Raw genomic sequence first — 18769 nt, 5'->3', positions numbered from 1 at the left:
GTCTGTGAGGCATGATATTAATCTATCCACAAGACAGATAGAAAGTTTTGACTAAACAGTGCAATCATAAACATATTAACACCAAAACAGTGGGTGGAAATCAGCAGCTCTTCCAGTCATTCTGTCAGCACAAGCATTTCTCTTGCCAGAGAGAACGACCTCCCCCAACTCCTCTCCCCATGCTGTTCTTGGGGTTCTCCCAATCCTGTCCCCCCAGTGATTTGGTGTGGGTGGAGAAGGAGAGCATGAGGCATCAGGTTAGTTGAATCCAACCCAAAGTATTAAGAGGACTGGGTTTGCAGGACTTGCAGAAAAAAGGTAGATTCTCAGATGGATGTGAGCACATGTTTAATAGGGTAGGTTTTTTCTTCTTTTTCACTATCAGTTCCTGATGTAGCTGCTTATCATTTGCTTTTTTGCTTTTAAAAGGTACTGAGAATCACTTCACATGCAGCAAAGTCAGTGTGCGCTTGACTGAGAGTCTGAGACAACACTGAATTGAGTGAAATTGGTCCAGTATACCTGAAGGAGCGTCTCCACCCCCATTGTTCTGCCCGGACACTGAGGTCCAGTGCCAAGGGCCTTCTGGCGGTTCCCTTGCTGCGGGAAGCCAAGTTACAGGGAACCAGGCAGAGGGCCTTCTCGGTAGTGGTACCCACCCTGTGGAACGCCCTCCCACCAGATGTCAAAGAGAAAAACAACTACCAGACTTTTAGAAGACATCTGAAGGCAGCCCTGTTTAGGGAAGCTTATAATGTTTAATAGACTATTGTATTCTGTTGGAAACTGCCCAGAGTGGCTGGGGAAACCCAGCCAGATGGGCAGGGTATAAATAATAAATTATTATGATTTTGATTATTATGAAATCTTCAGCTGCCAGAATTGAAAGGGTTGTGTGCTTTATGTGATCTAGGAGCATGACTTTCATGCCACTTATATTGATGACCAAAATTACCTGTTGGTAGGAGCCAGATTCCCATGCAAGTCAGCTCCTGTTTTGACACATACAGTAGCTTCCTTGATCTGCTTTACCCGGCAGGGTGGGACTTCCCATTTGTTTTTGTGCTGTCTATATCTGTTAATGGAAGGGATAAAGAGGTTATGGAAAACTCTTGCTAGATCAGAGCAAAGGCCCACCTAGTCTAGCATCCTGTTCTTGTGGTTGTCAGCCAGATGCCTAAGGGCCACCCAGCAAGGTGGCATTGAGACTTGCAGAATACTGGCTGAAGGCTGATTGAAGGGCATATGCTTAAAAATGGGTTATGTGAGGCACTTAATTTCCATTAAAATGCCTCAGTGGGAAGAACTCGGTCCATTTAGTAATTCATTCCTTTTCAGAAATTCCATTTTGGCAGCAGCTGGACATCAGTTTTAATAGTTGATGGCCAACCAGATCTGTCTGTCTGTCTGGCTGTGAATCATGGGAAGACTTATCTTCTCCAAGATTAGGCAAATGTTGTGCAAATTTCAGGGAAGAATATATGATGGGGAAGCTAGGCTAATTACTGGCAAGGCAGCATTGAGAGAGGACAGACCTAATTGTAACCCTTTTGGGGGGGAGTAGAGGGGGCGGGGTAAGAGATATTATGAAACACTCTGCTTCTCTAGAAATAATGCACCAGACTAAAGTATCAGCACTTTTCAAACAATTACTTTCTTCACATTATACTAAAATTCAGGGTCATCCAATGAGATTGATTATCAGTAGGTTCAGGACAGACAAAAGAATGAAGGGGTGAAGCATGCAAACTGGGCAGCTTATGGGGGCGGTGGGAAAGAATTTTCACTAAGGTGCATTTTCCCCCTCTGGATGTAGAATCTGAAACTTCCTGGTGGTGCAGAATCTGAGAATGAAAATGCATAGCCCAGGAGGATACTGGGGCGGTGCTTATAGAGATCTAATAGAAAAGGAAATGTCTGATAAACTGGAATGAATCTATGTGCAAATAAAACCAGGAGCAGCTGGTGTGGTGGGGGTGCCACAGAACCCCTCTCCTGACAGTGGCTTACCTGGTTGTGTTGGGGCAAGGCAGCAGTGAAGTTGGGATGGTGTGGGTGAACCAGCTGGAGCTTAAGTGTCTCACCATGCTGAAAAAAACTATTGGGCCTGCTCCACATGATACCAACTGAAGTTAACTGTGTGTCCACTTCATGGTACTGTGAATGTGGCTGAAGCTAATCTTCCTAACCACATTTGTTTGTTTTGCAAATCATCTTCTTCAAATGATGCACTGCATATTGAAGACTCATCTGATGAATATTCTGCAAATGCCCCTACTTTTAAAAACCTGTGACGCAGACCTTTGGACCATGTTGGAAATTAATTTTCTGAAACAGCACCTGGACATGATGGGGAAAGAACTGACTCTTCCCCTGTGTGTGGCATGACGCTGTTGGTGAATGCTATGCAATTTAGCCATTAGAGAGTTTAATATGCCACTTAATTTCTTCATCCTTTCCCCTCCCTTTTAAGTTTCTTTAACTGCCGTTTTTCCTGTGTGCACACCGAATTCTTTTTAGACTAATCTGTTTTTAATGGTTTAGGGGGATTACATTTTAAAGAGCAGTTTCAAAGGGTTTGTCTGTTCTTTTTTAAAAAAAAATTGAGAGCTTACCAAGAAAGGAATTACAATTGGCATTTCAAGAGAGTTCAAAGTGATAAGGGAGACATCTGTGATTAAACATTGGATACATATCAGTGGCCCAAAGCTGTGAGATTAATAAAAGGATTTAAATGATCCTTAAATATATCTGATGGCAAATATTTCCGCAAAATTATTTTAGTCGTATCTTTTTATTCTCATTTTAAAAAACTTTATTCCATCCAATGGATTGACAACCCCTTTTTTGTGAGGGTGTGTGGGGGATACATGCACTATTTACTGCATGAAATATGTTTTGTTTAACTTGGAATATAGTAATTTATTCTCATGCACACAGCTGCAGACTTATGACAGAATCCCCTACCTTGCTAGCTATTGGCTAGGTGTTTGTAGGTAGTAAGAATACTGCAACATACTTGTTTATTACCTGGATTAGATGGTCTGTGCATGACTGTGATGGTGATCCAGTTGTTGCGGTTCATATAGCCCATGGCTGAACAACTTTATATGGATGCCTACATCTGGATGCTGCTTCTGGAGAGGTCTGCTGGAAGCCCCCCCCCCCCAATAATTAGTTACATGCAAAAACTAGCCTTTTGAATGGAGTGGAGAATTACAAATTGAACTGTTGCTGCATATAGGCATATAGCTATTCCAGAGGCAACTCCGCAAAAGAACTAGTTTAGGAGAGCAAAGAGGTAGCAAAGGCCATTATTACAGGAGCAAGGATTGTTATGCTCATTAAAAACAAATATGCTGTGACTGACAGCTGGGAGAGTAATGAGTGGAGTGCTGGCTACCCTTGGAATCATCCCTGACCTATTTTCACGATGTCCTGCCACTAAGCTTGTTCACCATTACTGATCCTCCTGCTAAGGAATTCCAGGATTCCCAGAAACACAATTTGAAAACCTTTGCTCTGATTTCTGCCATCAGGTTAGTGCAGGGCAGATTTCACCCTCATCTTACTATAATATTCTCTGGTATGAATGTGTGGGAAATAATAGCTATTGATTATTCCAGCAGGCTTCTCAATTTCTTGGTGAGGCTGGTGCCCTTGGCATATTTTTGATAAGCTACCTTATGGGACAGCTGCTTTTTCTTGACTATGGGTGTTCACATTTGTAAATTGTAGCTGCTTGCATATTTTTTGTTTGTTTCTTGTGATTGTCAGAATAGGTTCCCATCAACATAGGGGAGGTTTAAGTTGTGCTAGTGACAAAAATACTTTTCTCCACTGTGGGAGAGAGATGGCTTCTGATCCTATTTGTGCAGCAGAGGGACAACACAGTGGCAGGTCCAGATTCCAATGCTAGTGACCCAGAAATAGTCTCCTTGTTGTACAGTATGACCCATGAGAACAAGGCTTGTGAAATTATTCTTAACGAGGATGACTCATAACATGAGCCCAAGAACAGAGACTGACCTTGGGATGGGAATTTGCAGAAATTGTGGTTAGAGGAGCACTTCTTTCTCGCTGCTAAAAGTGAAGCAGAGAGGCTCTGGAATTTCTGAAATGCATCCATGTAATGAGCGTAAATACAGCGAGGCTGCATCTTGTAGAGACCTTAGCCTTGTTCTTACAAACATGCCATTTATCAAGCGGTTACTTTTGTGATAGCTCATTCCCACTTACCCTCATATCTCCTTTGGCATAATTCTCAGTGCAATCGGCTCACAAATGCAACTGAAGTTCATCAAGGACTGTGCTGGAAGAGTAAATGTGAATTGACTCTGAATGGAGGTTTGAAACTGGGCTTCCTACATCCAAGCCCAGGAGGCCTCTTGGAATGGGACTATTCCAAGGAAATTGCTAATTTGTGGTCCAGTGTGAGTCATGCTCTTTCATTCTTGCAGCATTTTTATTGTAGCTGATGCTTCAAGGATGTGGGACTCAGGGTACTATTACAGCATATGCAGCCTTTTAAATGAAGCCTTCCTTGTCCTGTCTGGTGAGACCATACATGCTGATCATTATTGGGACATGTTTGGATGTTCATTGTAAGAATCCTGTAGCAGAGGATGAGGGCATCTAATTTAAAAAATGCATAGCTCTAGTCAAGTCAGTAACAAATGTTAAATGGATTATGGAAAATGGTAAAGGGCTGCTATTTCCTCTATTTCTGGTGGCCTCAGTGATAGCAACCGGTAGCTATGGGGTGGGGGGAGTCTCTCAACTTGAGCTGTGTCCAAGCACAACGGAAGGTTTCTGTCCTCCTTTGCAGAATTTGAAATTCACCAGGCAAGACACCAGGCACATTTTGCACCTGGCTATCAGCCACTTGTGACCAAGTGAAAATGCCTGGGTGCCAGAATAGTGTCTGATGTCTCCACCATCTGGAGGTGCATACCTGGGGATTCTTGGATCTTGACTGTTTTCACACACTGGCAATGCATCCTGTAGAACTGTGTTTTATCTACACAATCAAAAGGAATTTCAGGAACCAAAAATATGTATTGAAAAATACAACTTTTGAGCTGTCTGGCTCAATAATGGCAACTAGGCATTCCATTTTGGCGACTGTCTCCCTGGTTTAAGGAGCCATTTGGCACCCAGCTTATATATCTGAGTTTCTAACACTGCTCCTCTGTTGTCTGCGGCCCTAAAAATATAGTGTCTCACACCTCTGCCCCAGTCTTTATGATGAGGTAGGGATAGGAGGCGTAATGGAACAGACTGTTAGATGATCTTCATGGTTAGTTCTAACTGTAATCTATGGACAGTGCAGATTCAGTACTAGGAAAATCTTGTTTGACACTCCATTCTTTCTTGTTGAGAAATGCTCCCCAGAAATGCTTTTAAGAGCAAGGGGACAGCTTTGACATATTCAGAGGCTAGAGGCAAGTAAGCTGAAGTGTTTGCTGATTATCTCCTGAGTTTACCCAAAAATGCAAAGTGCATTGAGAATGCAAGCTGTATCACCCTTTATGTCATTATTCAGCTCTCAAGAAACACATTTAATTTACCTGGTATACTATCCCAGATGATTTCATGTTGCTATGTCTTCGAGGTTCATGAAGTTGCAGGAACTGGCAGCGAACTGACTGTTCTCATTTAGATTAAGTCTAGGAAAAGAAAGCATTCACTGTAGCAGGTAGTGAAAAAGGAAAGGTGTGCTGGAGGTATTAAGGAGTTTATATTTCACCCCAGGCATTTGAAGGACAAAGGCTGTGCTGTTCATGGACTATCTGGTGTCTCACCAGCTGCTAGAATCAACTCTTGTTGGATGCAGCTGCGTTCTTGGAATATTGCTTTCTGACTGCCCTGATCTGGCTATAGATTTTGTTGCCCCTGCCATAATAGAAGAAAGGCTAAAAGGTGCCATTGTGGCCTTGATAATTTTTTAAGTAGAACTAATTCTAGGTATGTTTTGTCATCTATAACATGATAGGAACATACTGCCTTACACTGATTCATATACTTGGTCCACTCAACTCAATATTGTCTACACTGACCGGCAGCTGCTCTTAGGGATTTAAGACAGGGGCCATTCCCAGCCCTACCTGGAGATGCTAAGGATGAAACCTGGGGCTATCTGTACGCAAAGCAGAAGCTTTACCACTGAGTTACGGTCTTTCCTACCAGCCCATTTGAAAAGTCACTGTTTTGAAATGCATTTAATCTTGTTCTCCCCACCCCTCCGCAACTTGTCTAGCCCATTCTCAACTTTGCAGAGTAGTATATTCAAAACAGATGAGCCCAGTGACGTTAATAATTCTCTTGAAGCATATGGAATTTGCCCCTGGAATCCCCCCTTATTAGTGCTTGGGTAACACTAATATTTTCGAAGGTCAACGGAAGATTTAGCCCAGTATTCTGTATGTAGCCACATCATTCTCAGACCTTTAACAAAACCATTGTTCTACTCATACAAAACACTTTCTATACCCATGTAAAAGAAGTCCAAGACACATTCCTGGTAAATTTATTATTGATAAAAAATGGCTTCTTTCCTGCAGCATTGGGTATGTAAAGCAACTGAAACAGATAAGTAACAATTCTGTTAGCAAAAACTGCAGATTCAAATGACTTAAACATCCACATGCTTAACAGTATTTCCTAAAACATCCCTATTGTTTGCCTTCTAAATTGCCAAGGACTACTTGATTCATAGCTGTTAAATGTAGGCTTTTATTAGGCTGTTTCCACTGTCTGTTGCAGCGATGAGAAACCTGTGGCCCTCCAGATATTGTTGGATTCCAATTTCTATCAACCCCAACCAGCATCACCAGTGGTCAGAGATAGTTGGAACAACATCTGATTTGCCATGCCTGATCTGTTACCTACACCACCACACATACTCGATGAGCAAAATTTAAACAAATATCAAATGTAATAAAGAAAACACATAGTGCATCCTGTTAACTTTAACAAAAGGAGAATTCTGTTTCCCTTTAAGTTTTTCTCCTTTAAGTTTTCCTATTGCAATGGTTCATTATGAGTAATAAAAGTCTATCATAGTGCAATAGCTAGTTTGGCTATTTCTAGGTCTGATTTCACATCAAAGTAAACTGGGGACACACATAATATAAAAAGAGGTCTTGGTCTCAGCTCAGTTTCCAGCAAGTGGGGATGAGCTTGGTGGATGGGCTTGAATTGGCATTCATTGAACTGGTACATTTGCTCTCCAGTTCACTTGAGTGCTGTAGAAGAATGCACAGAAAGTTCACACACATATGCAGAGAGAATTAGTAGCTGGAAAGTTCATTTTTAAAAGGAACTAGTTCATCCTTTTACAGAACAAACTTCCAAGTTCATCCACATGCATTTCATTGGTAGGTGGGGAAGATAAAATATCAGCATTCAGAATATTACAGTTGCTATGCTGAAGCATAGAGCCCAAAAGTAAACTGGGGGCCACACACAAGTAAAAATATGTCTGACAGACAGAATGTCAATAGGTGGAACTTCTCCATAATTGTATTCCACAGTGTAAAAGGTTTACCCTGTTTAATTTCTGCCAGCCATACAGATGTTAAAAGCACAAGGCATCATCCAACTGTTGCTGTCATCATGGTGTAAAACATACAGATAATAGTTTTTGTTCCCTTTTAAATAAAAATGTAGGAGATCCTCATCATTGATTCCCTGGAACATGCCTGGTGGCACCTTGTCATAAAAACTACATGAAGGGGAAACTTGAATAGGGCTTGATAAAGAACCCAAGGAGTAGGTTTCTCAGGTAAAATACAATTTTCCCCTTGGCTTTTTGTTCCTTCATGATGCAAGGACTTTCTGGCATAAGAAGCAGGCCTTGCTCCCCTGGCCCATAAGACAAAGTGGCCCTTTCTTGTAGGGTTCCTCTCTCCTCTTTAAATAGGGTATCCTAGAAATCAGGTATCCTGGACCTTCAACAACTAAAAAACAAGCAGGTATTCAGAGGTTGAAGCATTTCTCATTACTGCATCTCATATCCATGAAAAAGCATCATGCACTAATTTTCATCTCATTATGCAGCTGTTAAAGGCATTGAAGCCCTGCCAGGGAGAACGCTGACAACATTGTTAATCAGGTGTCTGATAATGCTTGAAGGAAAGTGCCTCTAAATACAGATCATATGACTTTACTTAGTTCTGAGGCAAGAGGTTTCAAATTATTAATTAGCGATCATTGTCACCGTATGTTAAGTCCACTGACATGGTAGCCAAACTTTGTGTTTTTTTAGGATTATGCAAAAGGAGATAATTTCCCCAGGAAATGCAGATAAGGGCACAAAGCAGATATTCACCTTCCAGAACCATTTTGTCCAAGGTTTAACAGTGCATTTACTTATTTAGTCACAGGTGGCAGGGAAAGATGTTGTGTGTGTGTGTGTGTGTGTGTGTGTGTGTGCGTGCACTTAAGGAAACTGTGGGCAAATGGTTTAGTTTTAAGTGGAATTTCATCTGAAATGTATCCTTTAAAAGCACTTGTGATATGTCCATCACTCACTGAAAATAACCATACGGAGAAGATTTAATTGCTTATTTATACAGTGGTACCCCGGGTTACATACACTTCAGGTTACAGACTCCGCTAATCCAGAAATAGTACCTCAGGTTAAGAACTTTGCTTCAGGATGAGAACAGAAATTGTGCTCTGGCGGCACGGCAGCAGCGGGAGGCCCCATTAGCTAAAGTGGTGCTTCAGGTTAAAAACAGTTTCAGGTTAAGAACGGACCTCCAGAATTAAGTTCTTAACCTGAGGTACCACTGTACCTTTCTTTCATTTTATCCTCAGTTTATGAACCAAGGACTTCATGATTTGTACCTCTTCCAATGAATCTTAAGGCCAAACTAGATATGACCTTAATTTAAGGTCACCAGATTTCTTTCAATGAATCCAGGGACATTTATTGTTTGCTTTGTGAATGTTGAGAAAGCTGTAAAACCGGGGGCTGTCCCCGGGAAACGGGGACACCTGGTAACCTAATTGTGTGAATGTGATGAATGTCCATGTTTCATGTTACATAAATAGCAGCCAAGGGGAAGGTTACAAGCAGACTAGGGACCGTAGAAAAGGAGGGGGAGTTTAACACTCTCTCCCAGCCATGGCCAATGGGAACTTCCCTTGAAATGCAAATAACAGCTTCAGAGAAGGAAATTTTGTGTGAACAGTTGCAGAAAGAGAAGTGAGAGTTGAATTATCCCTCTCCGGCCTCAAGGTCCCAAGTCTACTCAGTCTTCCTCATGGTTGCCAGTTACATAATAAGAACATGCCCATTAAATACATCCATGTAATTAATGCCATGCCACTTTCAAGAGAGATGTTTCAAATGTTGGTTCTAGCCAGTTTACAAGATGGGTCTGTAGCATTTTCCTGTTAGAATTATAGTGTGAAGTGACCCTAAATTCCCCCTTCCGACTATTCACTTATTGAAATCCAGAATAATCAAAAGGGCTTGACCTCGTTGTTCTACTTGATCAAAGTATTCACTTGGAGATACAGTGGTACCTTGGTTTGCATACGTTTTGGATTACAAACACGTCAAACCCGGAAGTGAGTGTCCCGGTTTGCAATCTTTTTTTTGGATTACAACCCATTTTGTTGGGATTACAAACAAACTTTTTTTGGAGGCCCCATTGGCGAAAGCCAACCTGTTTTGGTTTACAAACAGACCTCTGGAACAGATTATGGTTGTAAACTAAGGTACCACTGTATTCAAAAGACAGCCGGGAACAACTCTAGGCCCAGGCACTGATCCTCGAGTGCCACTGCAACATTCTTTGGCTCTGAGAATACCTGTCTTCCTTCTGGTTACTCAATTACTGGTTACTCCTTGGGGAAATCTGTTGTATCTGGGATTTGACAAGTCCATATGGACAGCACAGGAATTCTTGATTATATGCTATAGCTTCAGTTGTTTTTCCATGCCCCAGTTACTCTGCACTCTCCATCGTAAATAGCCAGTATGTGGCATAGAGTCATGCCTGCACCACACTGACTGAAATACATGCAGTGGAACTGTACTAAGGATCTCATTTAAGATGGCAGCGGTGATGGTCAGAACCTCCCAGTGCCATCCAGCACTTATTGCTAGGTTTGCACTTGAGGCAAAACACAAAATGCCCCCAGGCGCCAAGGAAGAAGGGGTGAGTGAGTGAAGATCTACATCAGGAACAAAGGGGGGGGGGAGGAATCAACTCAGACTTACTTGATGGTTGAAGTTTAAATAAAAAACCATTATGGGGCCCACTCTGAATCATGCTGGGCGGGTGCATAGCCCAGGAGATCCCAGAGGGCAGCCCCCCACCTCTTCCCTGGGGGGGGGTCAAGAAATGGCATGGGGGGCAGGCAGCAGTAGAGGCAGCTGATCTGGCCTCCAAGGAGTGTGTGGCAGTAGCGATGGATGATGTATTCCTTGGAGGCCGGATCTGCTGCCCCTGTAGATCCTGCCGCCCAAGGCAGTTATCTCATTGGTGGGTTGGCCCTGAGACTTTGACAACCTGAGCTTTCTCCTTCTAAACACATACAGTATTGTGATCCAGGACTTTCATTCTAAAACATGCATCAGCCCTCAAGTTCTTTATTCCATATTGGATGAACTGTCGTCTTCCACCATTAGTCAGCTTTCACTTTATACGGCTGTCCAACCTTTCCAAGCCACAGCGTAGCCCAGCAGGATTTACTGTTAGCCTCTGATATGCTGAAGTTCTGAGTTGTGCTGAAAAGGCAGAAAATCCAGCCCCTGATCCAAGGATGACTGAAATTGAAAGTACGTAGTGATTTTCAAACTACACAACGTACCCAATTTTAAGTTCTTGGGGCTGCTTGTGTGTGTAAATATATGTACAGTAATATACTAAAGAAGCAGTAAATATATATAATATACTAAAGAAGCAGCAATACATGAAAGTTAGGAATGAGAAACTACAAGCCAATGTTATCTTTTCTTGCCCTTTTTTAGTCCCATTGATTTTTTTTAAAAAAAGGTAATGAAAATGTCAGGGGGAGGCGATTTCCACCGCCACCCCGGCAGCACTGGAGGTAATAATCTTCTTTCAGTTCTTTCTTTGCTAATTGAAGAGTTGACATTATCCCCTTCAGTGAAAGAACCCTTTGTTAGAGTTGGTTGCTGGGCAAATCAAAATCTTGGCAGCCGGACTGCAAGGCCTGAAATTCTTCTTTGCACATCACTTTCCTAAAACAGGTAGAGTTTAATGTTCTTTTTAGATGCAAGGCTGCCTCCTGCCTCCCTTTTCCTGCCCTTAAATCTTGCCCTTTAGGGACTACAAATAATTTACTTTTCTTAAAATGGCTATCTACTCTTGGGCCCAGAATTTTTGTGCCAATTATATCCAGAAAAACCAAGGGAAAGGTCAGGCAGTCTAGACGCTAATCCGAAAGTACTGCATTTCTTCCCTAGCTCGTTGCTTAGCAACGTGGATTAATGTTTGAGAATGACGATGACAGTCACTGAGTCTTGCTATGGTATGTGGTGCCAGTGCTGTACCACCTCCTTGGCTCCAGCACTTTCTCTGTTTGCAAAGAGAGTCCAGAAAGCAGCACCAGTGTGGGAAAATCCACTCTCTTCTTTAACTGAAATGTACACCAGTATTGGAGGAAAGGTGTTCAATAAATTCAAAATGTCCTGTGCAAATAAGTGTATAAGAATAGTTCCTCCCTTCCAATTGAAAATGAAACTGTGGCATTGAAATAAGAGGTTTTTTGGGGGGGTTTTTTGCTTTTGTTTTGGAATAGCAACATTGTATGCATATACCTACCATCGCTGCTTGTTTCATTTGTAATTATTATTGAACTCATTAGGAATTATTGTTGAATAATTTCTTCCCCAGTCACTTCTAGGGGAGCTGACTAGATTTAGTGAGCCCGTATGTGCAATTGGGAATTATGATTTCTTGGAAGAATTTTATTCTCTGTGAGAGTAGGACATGGACAAATACTCTAGAAATTAATTCAGGGTGAATAAATTCATAGGGTTAAAGGGGGGATGATAAGAAGTAGGATCATGGTGGCAAGCAGACCTTGTCCTCGAGTCTCTGCACGTACACTAGATTTAGGTCAGGCATAGACAACCTCAGCCCTCCAGATGTTTTGGGACTACAACTCCCATCATCCCCAGCTAACAGGACCAGTTGTCAGGGGTGATGGGAATTGTAGTCCCAAAACATCTGGAGGGCCGAGTTTGCCTATGCCTGATTTAGGTGAACATTATTTAGCCCTTATGTTGCAGTTGGGGACTTTGATTTATTGAAAACCTAAAAGGGGAGCTTCCTATATAGTGCATCTGCTCTTCCTTGGATATATCCCAGGAAGAGCAAGCTACTACAGATATAACTTAACAGCTAAGTCACAGTTATCACCATAAATTTCAAAACGATCCACCTTTATTGTATTTCTCACCCTTAAGGCATTAGCTGCTGAAATGCACGGGAAGGGGGCTTCTTAACTCTTAGTAAGTCTGTTGCCAGAACTACCTTCTGCTTTGCTGTTCACCTGAAGGCAATGGTTAATCATTTCACTTTCAGCTTGTTCGTGTTTATTTTTCCTCTGTTTGGTTCTGGACTTTGTAGTCTGCTTCTTTATTAATAAGCCTGATTCCGTGCCGAAGGGGTTGTGGAAGTCAGCAAATCCAGCAGAAGGGATATATATTTTCTGCCTCCAGGCTTCTTATGTAAACAGTATGTGAAGTCCAGTTTAAAGAATTGAGAAAGGAGGTATCATTTTTTACTTTCACTAAAGGTGTGAAAATGTTTAAAGCCAGCACCGCAGAAGCATATTTATTTATCATTCAGGGGAGTAATTAGCTATTTTCAGACATTTGTCTATGAGGGCTATAGCTCAGTGGTTGAGCATCTGCTTTGCTCACAGAAGGTCCCAGGTTCAGTCCTTGGCATCTTCAGGTAGGCTGGGATAAAGCTCCCAATCTGAAACCTCAAAAGACCCAGCTCATCATAAATCAATCACATTTAAGTAAGCAGACCACGTTTTCCCATGAGAAATAGCTGGGGTTGTACATTATCAAGGAGGTGGTGATATGTGGTTTTATGTTGAATGGTGGTGATGGCTGAAGTGGTGAGAGTGTGTGTCTATCTAGCATTCTGCAATAGTAGGCAGAGCAGATGTAGCCAGGATGAGGAACCTTATGGGATGTTCAAACAAGCAGAAGGGCTGTCACATGAATATGGCTACTTGTTTAATGCAGCACTAGCTTTGGTACTAACAAAAGGAAGAGAAACACTAATCGGAGCAGGACATGGGACAGGAATCATCTGCATCCTTCATCTAATGCCCAATGGACTGGCTCTAACAATCAAATAGTCCTGCTTGTCAACTGTATTTGAGAGCAGTCTGTTTCATGCTCTGTGCATCTGAACGGGAAATGCTGATGCTAGCTGTTGCAAAGCTTTCTTGTTTCATGGGTGCTTGCGAACGACTGGCAACCAAACATTCACATTGTCTAAAGGGAAAAGCAAAGTTGAGGTGGCTGGGGCAATAACCTTTCGATAGGTAGCGCTCCTGGTGGGAAAACGTTGCTGGTACATGAGGGTTTGGATAGTGTGTAATATTCCTCCTTTTCTGGTAGGGTTTTCTACTTCACTATTGTAACTAACAGACTGTTGACCTTCCCTGCCCCCCATAAATTTGGTGGGCACGAGGACATGCTATAAATCTACCTCTCCTAAAAATGTGTTGCTGTGACCAATCACAGCGCTGCTTCTTCTGCATCTTTTAACAGCTATTTGTGCCCTAAAAGTGGCGGAAAGATGCATTAGAATCTGTACTGTACTACTTTCAACATGGAGACAAATTAAAATCTTAGGTACACATTTCCAGAGAATTATAAAGGAAGGGAACAAAGTTCACCTAGAGGCTAGATGGCAAAACATGAAAAAGGAGACTGCAAAGCTGATACTCCCCCACCCTTTTATTCTTGGACTATCCAAAAAAGGGTTCACACATCACATTGTTACACATTCACCAATATGTATCTGAGTTGGAAGAGAAATTAACCCTCTTATACCTGCCCTCCTACCTATTGGACAGAAGGAACCTTTGCCATAAGTCAAACTTACCATTTCTGTAGGCTGGAAATACCAGGCTTTTCAGCTTCTAGATAATTAACAATTGTCAGCAGAACAATGGCAGCATTGTGACATGTGAAAAGAAACCCAATGAGCCAATTCTTTTGCGTAATACTGTATTATGGTTCCATGAATACTGGCATGATTTACATTAAGAGTATCCCTCCATGCACCCATCAGTTCTCAAACAATAAATTAAGACCCGTCTCTTGTTCTGGAAAGGGTTAGGCAGCATTATATGATGCATGTGTTGTTAATTTATATAGCACCCAACTGTTAGTGTACACTGCTCCCCATCAGCCTTAACCACAGGATGTAATTATTCTAATTTTAAATGTGGGGAAGTAATGTGTTGTGTTGGAATTTGAAACCAGATCACCTGTTTGCAAACTTTGTTATCTAAAGCAGCTTATGTGCATTTTTGAGTTAACCATGAAGTTATCCCAAAGCCATTTTAATGGCCCCTAATTAGAAAACGGACGCGGGTGGCACTGTGGGTTAAACCACAGAGCCTAGGACTTGACGATCAGAAGGTCGGCGGTTCGAATCCCCGCAACGGGGTGAGCTCCCATTGCTCGGTCCCTGCTCCTGCCAACCTAGCAGTTCGAAAGCACGTCAAAGTGCAAGTAGATAAATAGGTACCACTCTGGCGGGAAGGTAAACGGCGCTTCTGTGCGCTGCTCTGGTTCGCCAGAAGCAGCTTAGTCATGCTGGCCACATGACCCGGAAGCTGTACGCCGGCTCCCTCAGCCAATAAAGCGAGATGAGCGCGCAACCCCAGAGTCGGCCATGACTGGACCTAATGGTCAGGGGTCCTTTACCTTTTTAAATTAGAAAACAATTTAAGAAGAACAGAAGAGCAACCCTGCTGGATCAGGTCAAAGGCCCATCTAGTCCAGCATCCTCACAGTGGCCAACTATATGCCTATGGGAAGCCTGCAGCCAGGATCTGAGGGCAGCTGCAGCAGCAGCAGCAGCACTCTGTCCCCTTGACATTCTCAGAAACTGGCATTCATTGCCATACTACTTCCGACAGTGGAGGTAGGACATAGCCCCTATTAGTGGCTAGTAGCCACTAATAGTCTCATCCTCTTTTAAATCCATTTCCTGAGCAGTGTTTGAATGATGTGCTTCAATCATGTTTGCATGTACTAAGATATATGTGTTTTCATATTTGGGCATTTTAAGACAAGTCAATTTATAGCTACTTCTTTTCAAAAATCCACAGTGATAAGTACAACTTGCTAACAAAACCTTTCATAAGAAATGTGCAGTATCTCTTTTTTCCTCATACTCTCTTAATAGACTCAGTTCATCATGCCACACTCAGTCCCTAAAATCTCACTCTTCTTCCCCATCTCACACACTTTCACATCACCTGCTCAATGAAGTCGAGCCCCAGTCATAGAAAACAAAGCAGCAATTTTATCAGCCAAGTTTTGGACTTCAAAAATACTTTCCTTTGTACTGTTCCCCTTTGTTCTCACTCTTATGGTTGTGTCTGTCCGTCATGTTCCCTGGCCCTTGTTACTTTAACAACTTCTCCAAGGTTTGTGCTAGTTGTACGCACAGCTGGCTAATATGAAATGTATTTTGGCTATTCAGTTAATCAGTTAAAATCCAAATCAATGTTAGTGGACACTAGTAAACTATTGAGCTTATATTCTAATTGGCAATTTTGTTGGTGCCTGCCCTGAGGTATTTTGGTTCATAGAAATCATAGAATTGTAGAGTTGGAAGGGACTCTGTGGATCGAGTCCAGACTTCCTCAACCTCGGCCCTCCAGATGTTTTTGGCCTACAACTCCCATGATCCTGAGCTAACATGACCAGTGGTCAGGAATGCTGGGAATTGTAGTCTCAAAACATCTGGAAGGCCGAGATTGAGGAAGCCTGTTATACTAGTCCTAATCTAGTCCAATTCCCTGCAATGAAAGAATATACAGGGATCAAACCTGCAACCTTGGCATTATCAGCACCATGCTCTAACGGATAACTTACATGCTTCATAAAATTCTTTTCTATATTCCCCAAGTGTACTTCAAAAGATTAATGTGTCACTTTGGAAGTTTATTTGGGGGGTTTATCCACTTCGTTGGGCACTCAAAAACATTGGAAGGAGGGTTTAATTTTCTAGACCATAGTTTATACCAGGCTTCCTCAACCTTGGCCCTCCAGATGTTTTTGACCTACAACTCCCATGATCCCTAGCTAGCAGGACCAGTGGTCAGGGATGATGGGAATTGTAGTCTCAAAAGATTTGGAGGGCCGAGGTTGAGGAAGCCTGGTTTATACTATAAGACACACCCTTTAGCTCCTATAAATAACCAACAAGCTTTTTTTATCTGAAAATACTCCTTCATGGGTAATCTTGGAAACTATATATTTGGCACCCTTTTATGGGATGGATGATGTTAGGGTCTAGGTATATAAAAAGTAGAGGACTTTTTCCACCTGCAATTTCAGTGGCTAGGGAGTCCTGGAAAATAAACCCTATGTTCACGAGTTTTTATACCACTGCAAGTGTGTAAAAATGTCTGCTGCACCATCATGGAGAAATTTGCAAGCTGATGCTTCATTATTTGTTTGGTGGAGACAGCTTCTGCAGAATGTGAGTTAAAGCTTTATATGGTAACTGCATATTGCGTGTGCACTGGCTCTGAATTCATCTGTAAAGAACATAGTTACCCTAAGCAAAGCATGAAGTTCCCTGTGATGACATGAGTGCCATGTGAACTGGCATTATTAATTTCTAGTAGAAATATTATAATTAACCTATACTGTAGTAGTATAACATTATAGTCATACCTCGGGATAAATGTGCTTCAAGTTAAGTATTTTCGGGTTGCGCCCCGCGGCGACCCGGAAGTAACGGAGCACGTTACTTCTGGGTTTTGCCGTGCGTGCATGCGCAGACAGTCAAAATGACGTCATGCGCGGAAACAGCGAAACGTGACCCGCGCACGCGCAGATGCGGGTTGCGTTCGCTTCAAGATGTGAGCGGGGATCGGGAACGGATCCCGTTCGCATTCCGAGGTACCGCTGTACATTGTTCTGCTTTTGAAACTATGATTGGGATCAAACATAGTTATTCCAGCAGCACAAAGATTTCTGCTTCTGCATTGGAACAGTCTCTCCCTCTCTTCCTTCGTGTGCCCCCTAAATCTGCTCTAGAGGTTCGCCCAATATGCTGGAGCAGATTTGGGAAGGACATAGGGTGTGTGTGAAGGTAGAAGCTGGGAGTGGGGAATCCCATTGTGCTGGCCATAATCTTTTGTGCTGACAGGACATAGTTGGTGTATACTACACTATATTACATTGCTGGCAGCAGTAACTGTGAGATACAGATAATATCCTTTGACAGTTTTCATCTTCACCCATATCCAGCTAATAGCAAAATCCTAGAACCGGAAAGGAACAAAAGACCATCTCCCACTCGCTGCATCAAGGCAGGATCATGTTTATTATTAGTTCCCAAGCCTATCACTTGTAATTTTGTACAGCTGAATTTTGAATGGAAAAGAGGAATGCTCATAGTATCGGGGATCCTTCATGTTGCACTTATGGGCATAAGCAATAATGAATTTCTGAATTCTGCCACACATGCAGCACACTTCCCATAGAGCATGTGAGAGATTTAAGTAGTGAGGAAGTCAAGTTTGTTAGACATGATCTTTTTTCCACAAGTTAATTTTCAGACAAAAATATTGTTTCCTTTTAATTTGATGAATAGAATGGATTTGTAAAGACAGGGTCAAGCAATTTCTCTTTTCTCAGTTGGCCTTTGTATTTTGTAAACAAGTTTATATGTGTCTGTGTCTCTTGTTTTGTGTTTGTGGTGAACGTGACTAAGTGTGGGAACAGGATGAATGTTGTGCAAGTCTGTAGGCAGCACTTAGAACAAGAAGAGCTCATGGAAGGCTGTGATGATTTAACATTAGTAACTCTTGAGTGAACTTCTCAGTACTTAAAATCATGACCGCAGTGGATTTTTTGCCCTCCCTGCCAGCTGCAGTAACAATTGTGCCTCATTTCTGAAAAGGGGTTACAGCAAAAGATGGATCTCCATTTACCACCATAAATAGGATATGGGGCCATGCTGTTTGCTCAAGGCTTGGCAGAAGAACGTTTATTAAGCCCCTGGTGGGCTGCCATAGATTGCTGGTGGGCTGTGCTTGGCTTGATGGGTCACAAGTTGCACAGGCCACACTTAAGGTGATCATTGCCATGTAGCTTTTAGGAAAACTTAGGTGCCTGAGGGTGGAAAAAAATCAGTATGTGTTTGAGGTGGGTCACACCCAGTTGGTTTCACGTTCAGATCTGCATGGACCCATCTCTCGAACAATTCCAGTGTCTGTGGAATGCATTACTCATATGCTGTCTGGATCAGCTGCAAAACTGCACTCTTGCTTTGCCACACAATCAATCTTTTTTCCAATATGAGATGAATTTATTTTGTCCTCTTCAACTGTGAACAGGCTCTGCAAGGGCATCAGGCTGTCTCCAGTGACTTTCTGCATCTTAAATATTATTTCCATGATATCCAGATTTTTAATAAAAAAAAAGAAAACTAAGCTCCATAGGCATGACACACTGTTGAGCTCTTGGGCTGCAGACTTATTACTTATGCTGCTCAATTTT

General features: G+C 42.2%; 1 protein-coding gene across 2 annotated transcripts in view; it reads left to right on the top strand.

The window, feature by feature from the left end:
* The window catches only part of COL18A1 (collagen type XVIII alpha 1 chain), a 151983-nt gene that overhangs the window by 12768 nt on the left and 120446 nt on the right, over positions 1 to 18769 (top strand). The window contains exon 1 of one of the 2 annotated variants that reach the window (XM_083698939.1): positions 12660 to 12761. The exons of the other annotated variant lie outside the window; for it this stretch is intronic. The gene's annotated coding sequence lies outside the window, so the exon portion shown is untranslated. Of the gene's footprint in view, positions 1 to 12659; positions 12762 to 18769 lie in introns of those variants that run through there. 2 annotated transcript variants of the gene reach the window in all.

The sequence above is a fragment of the Podarcis gaigeae genome (genome assembly GCF_964106915.1).
Source record: "Podarcis gaigeae genome assembly, chromosome: 1".
Taxonomy (NCBI): domain Eukaryota; kingdom Metazoa; phylum Chordata; class Lepidosauria; order Squamata; family Lacertidae; genus Podarcis; species Podarcis gaigeae.
The sequence above is the reverse complement of the archived record's forward strand: the minus strand, read 5'-3'. Positions and strand labels throughout refer to the sequence as shown.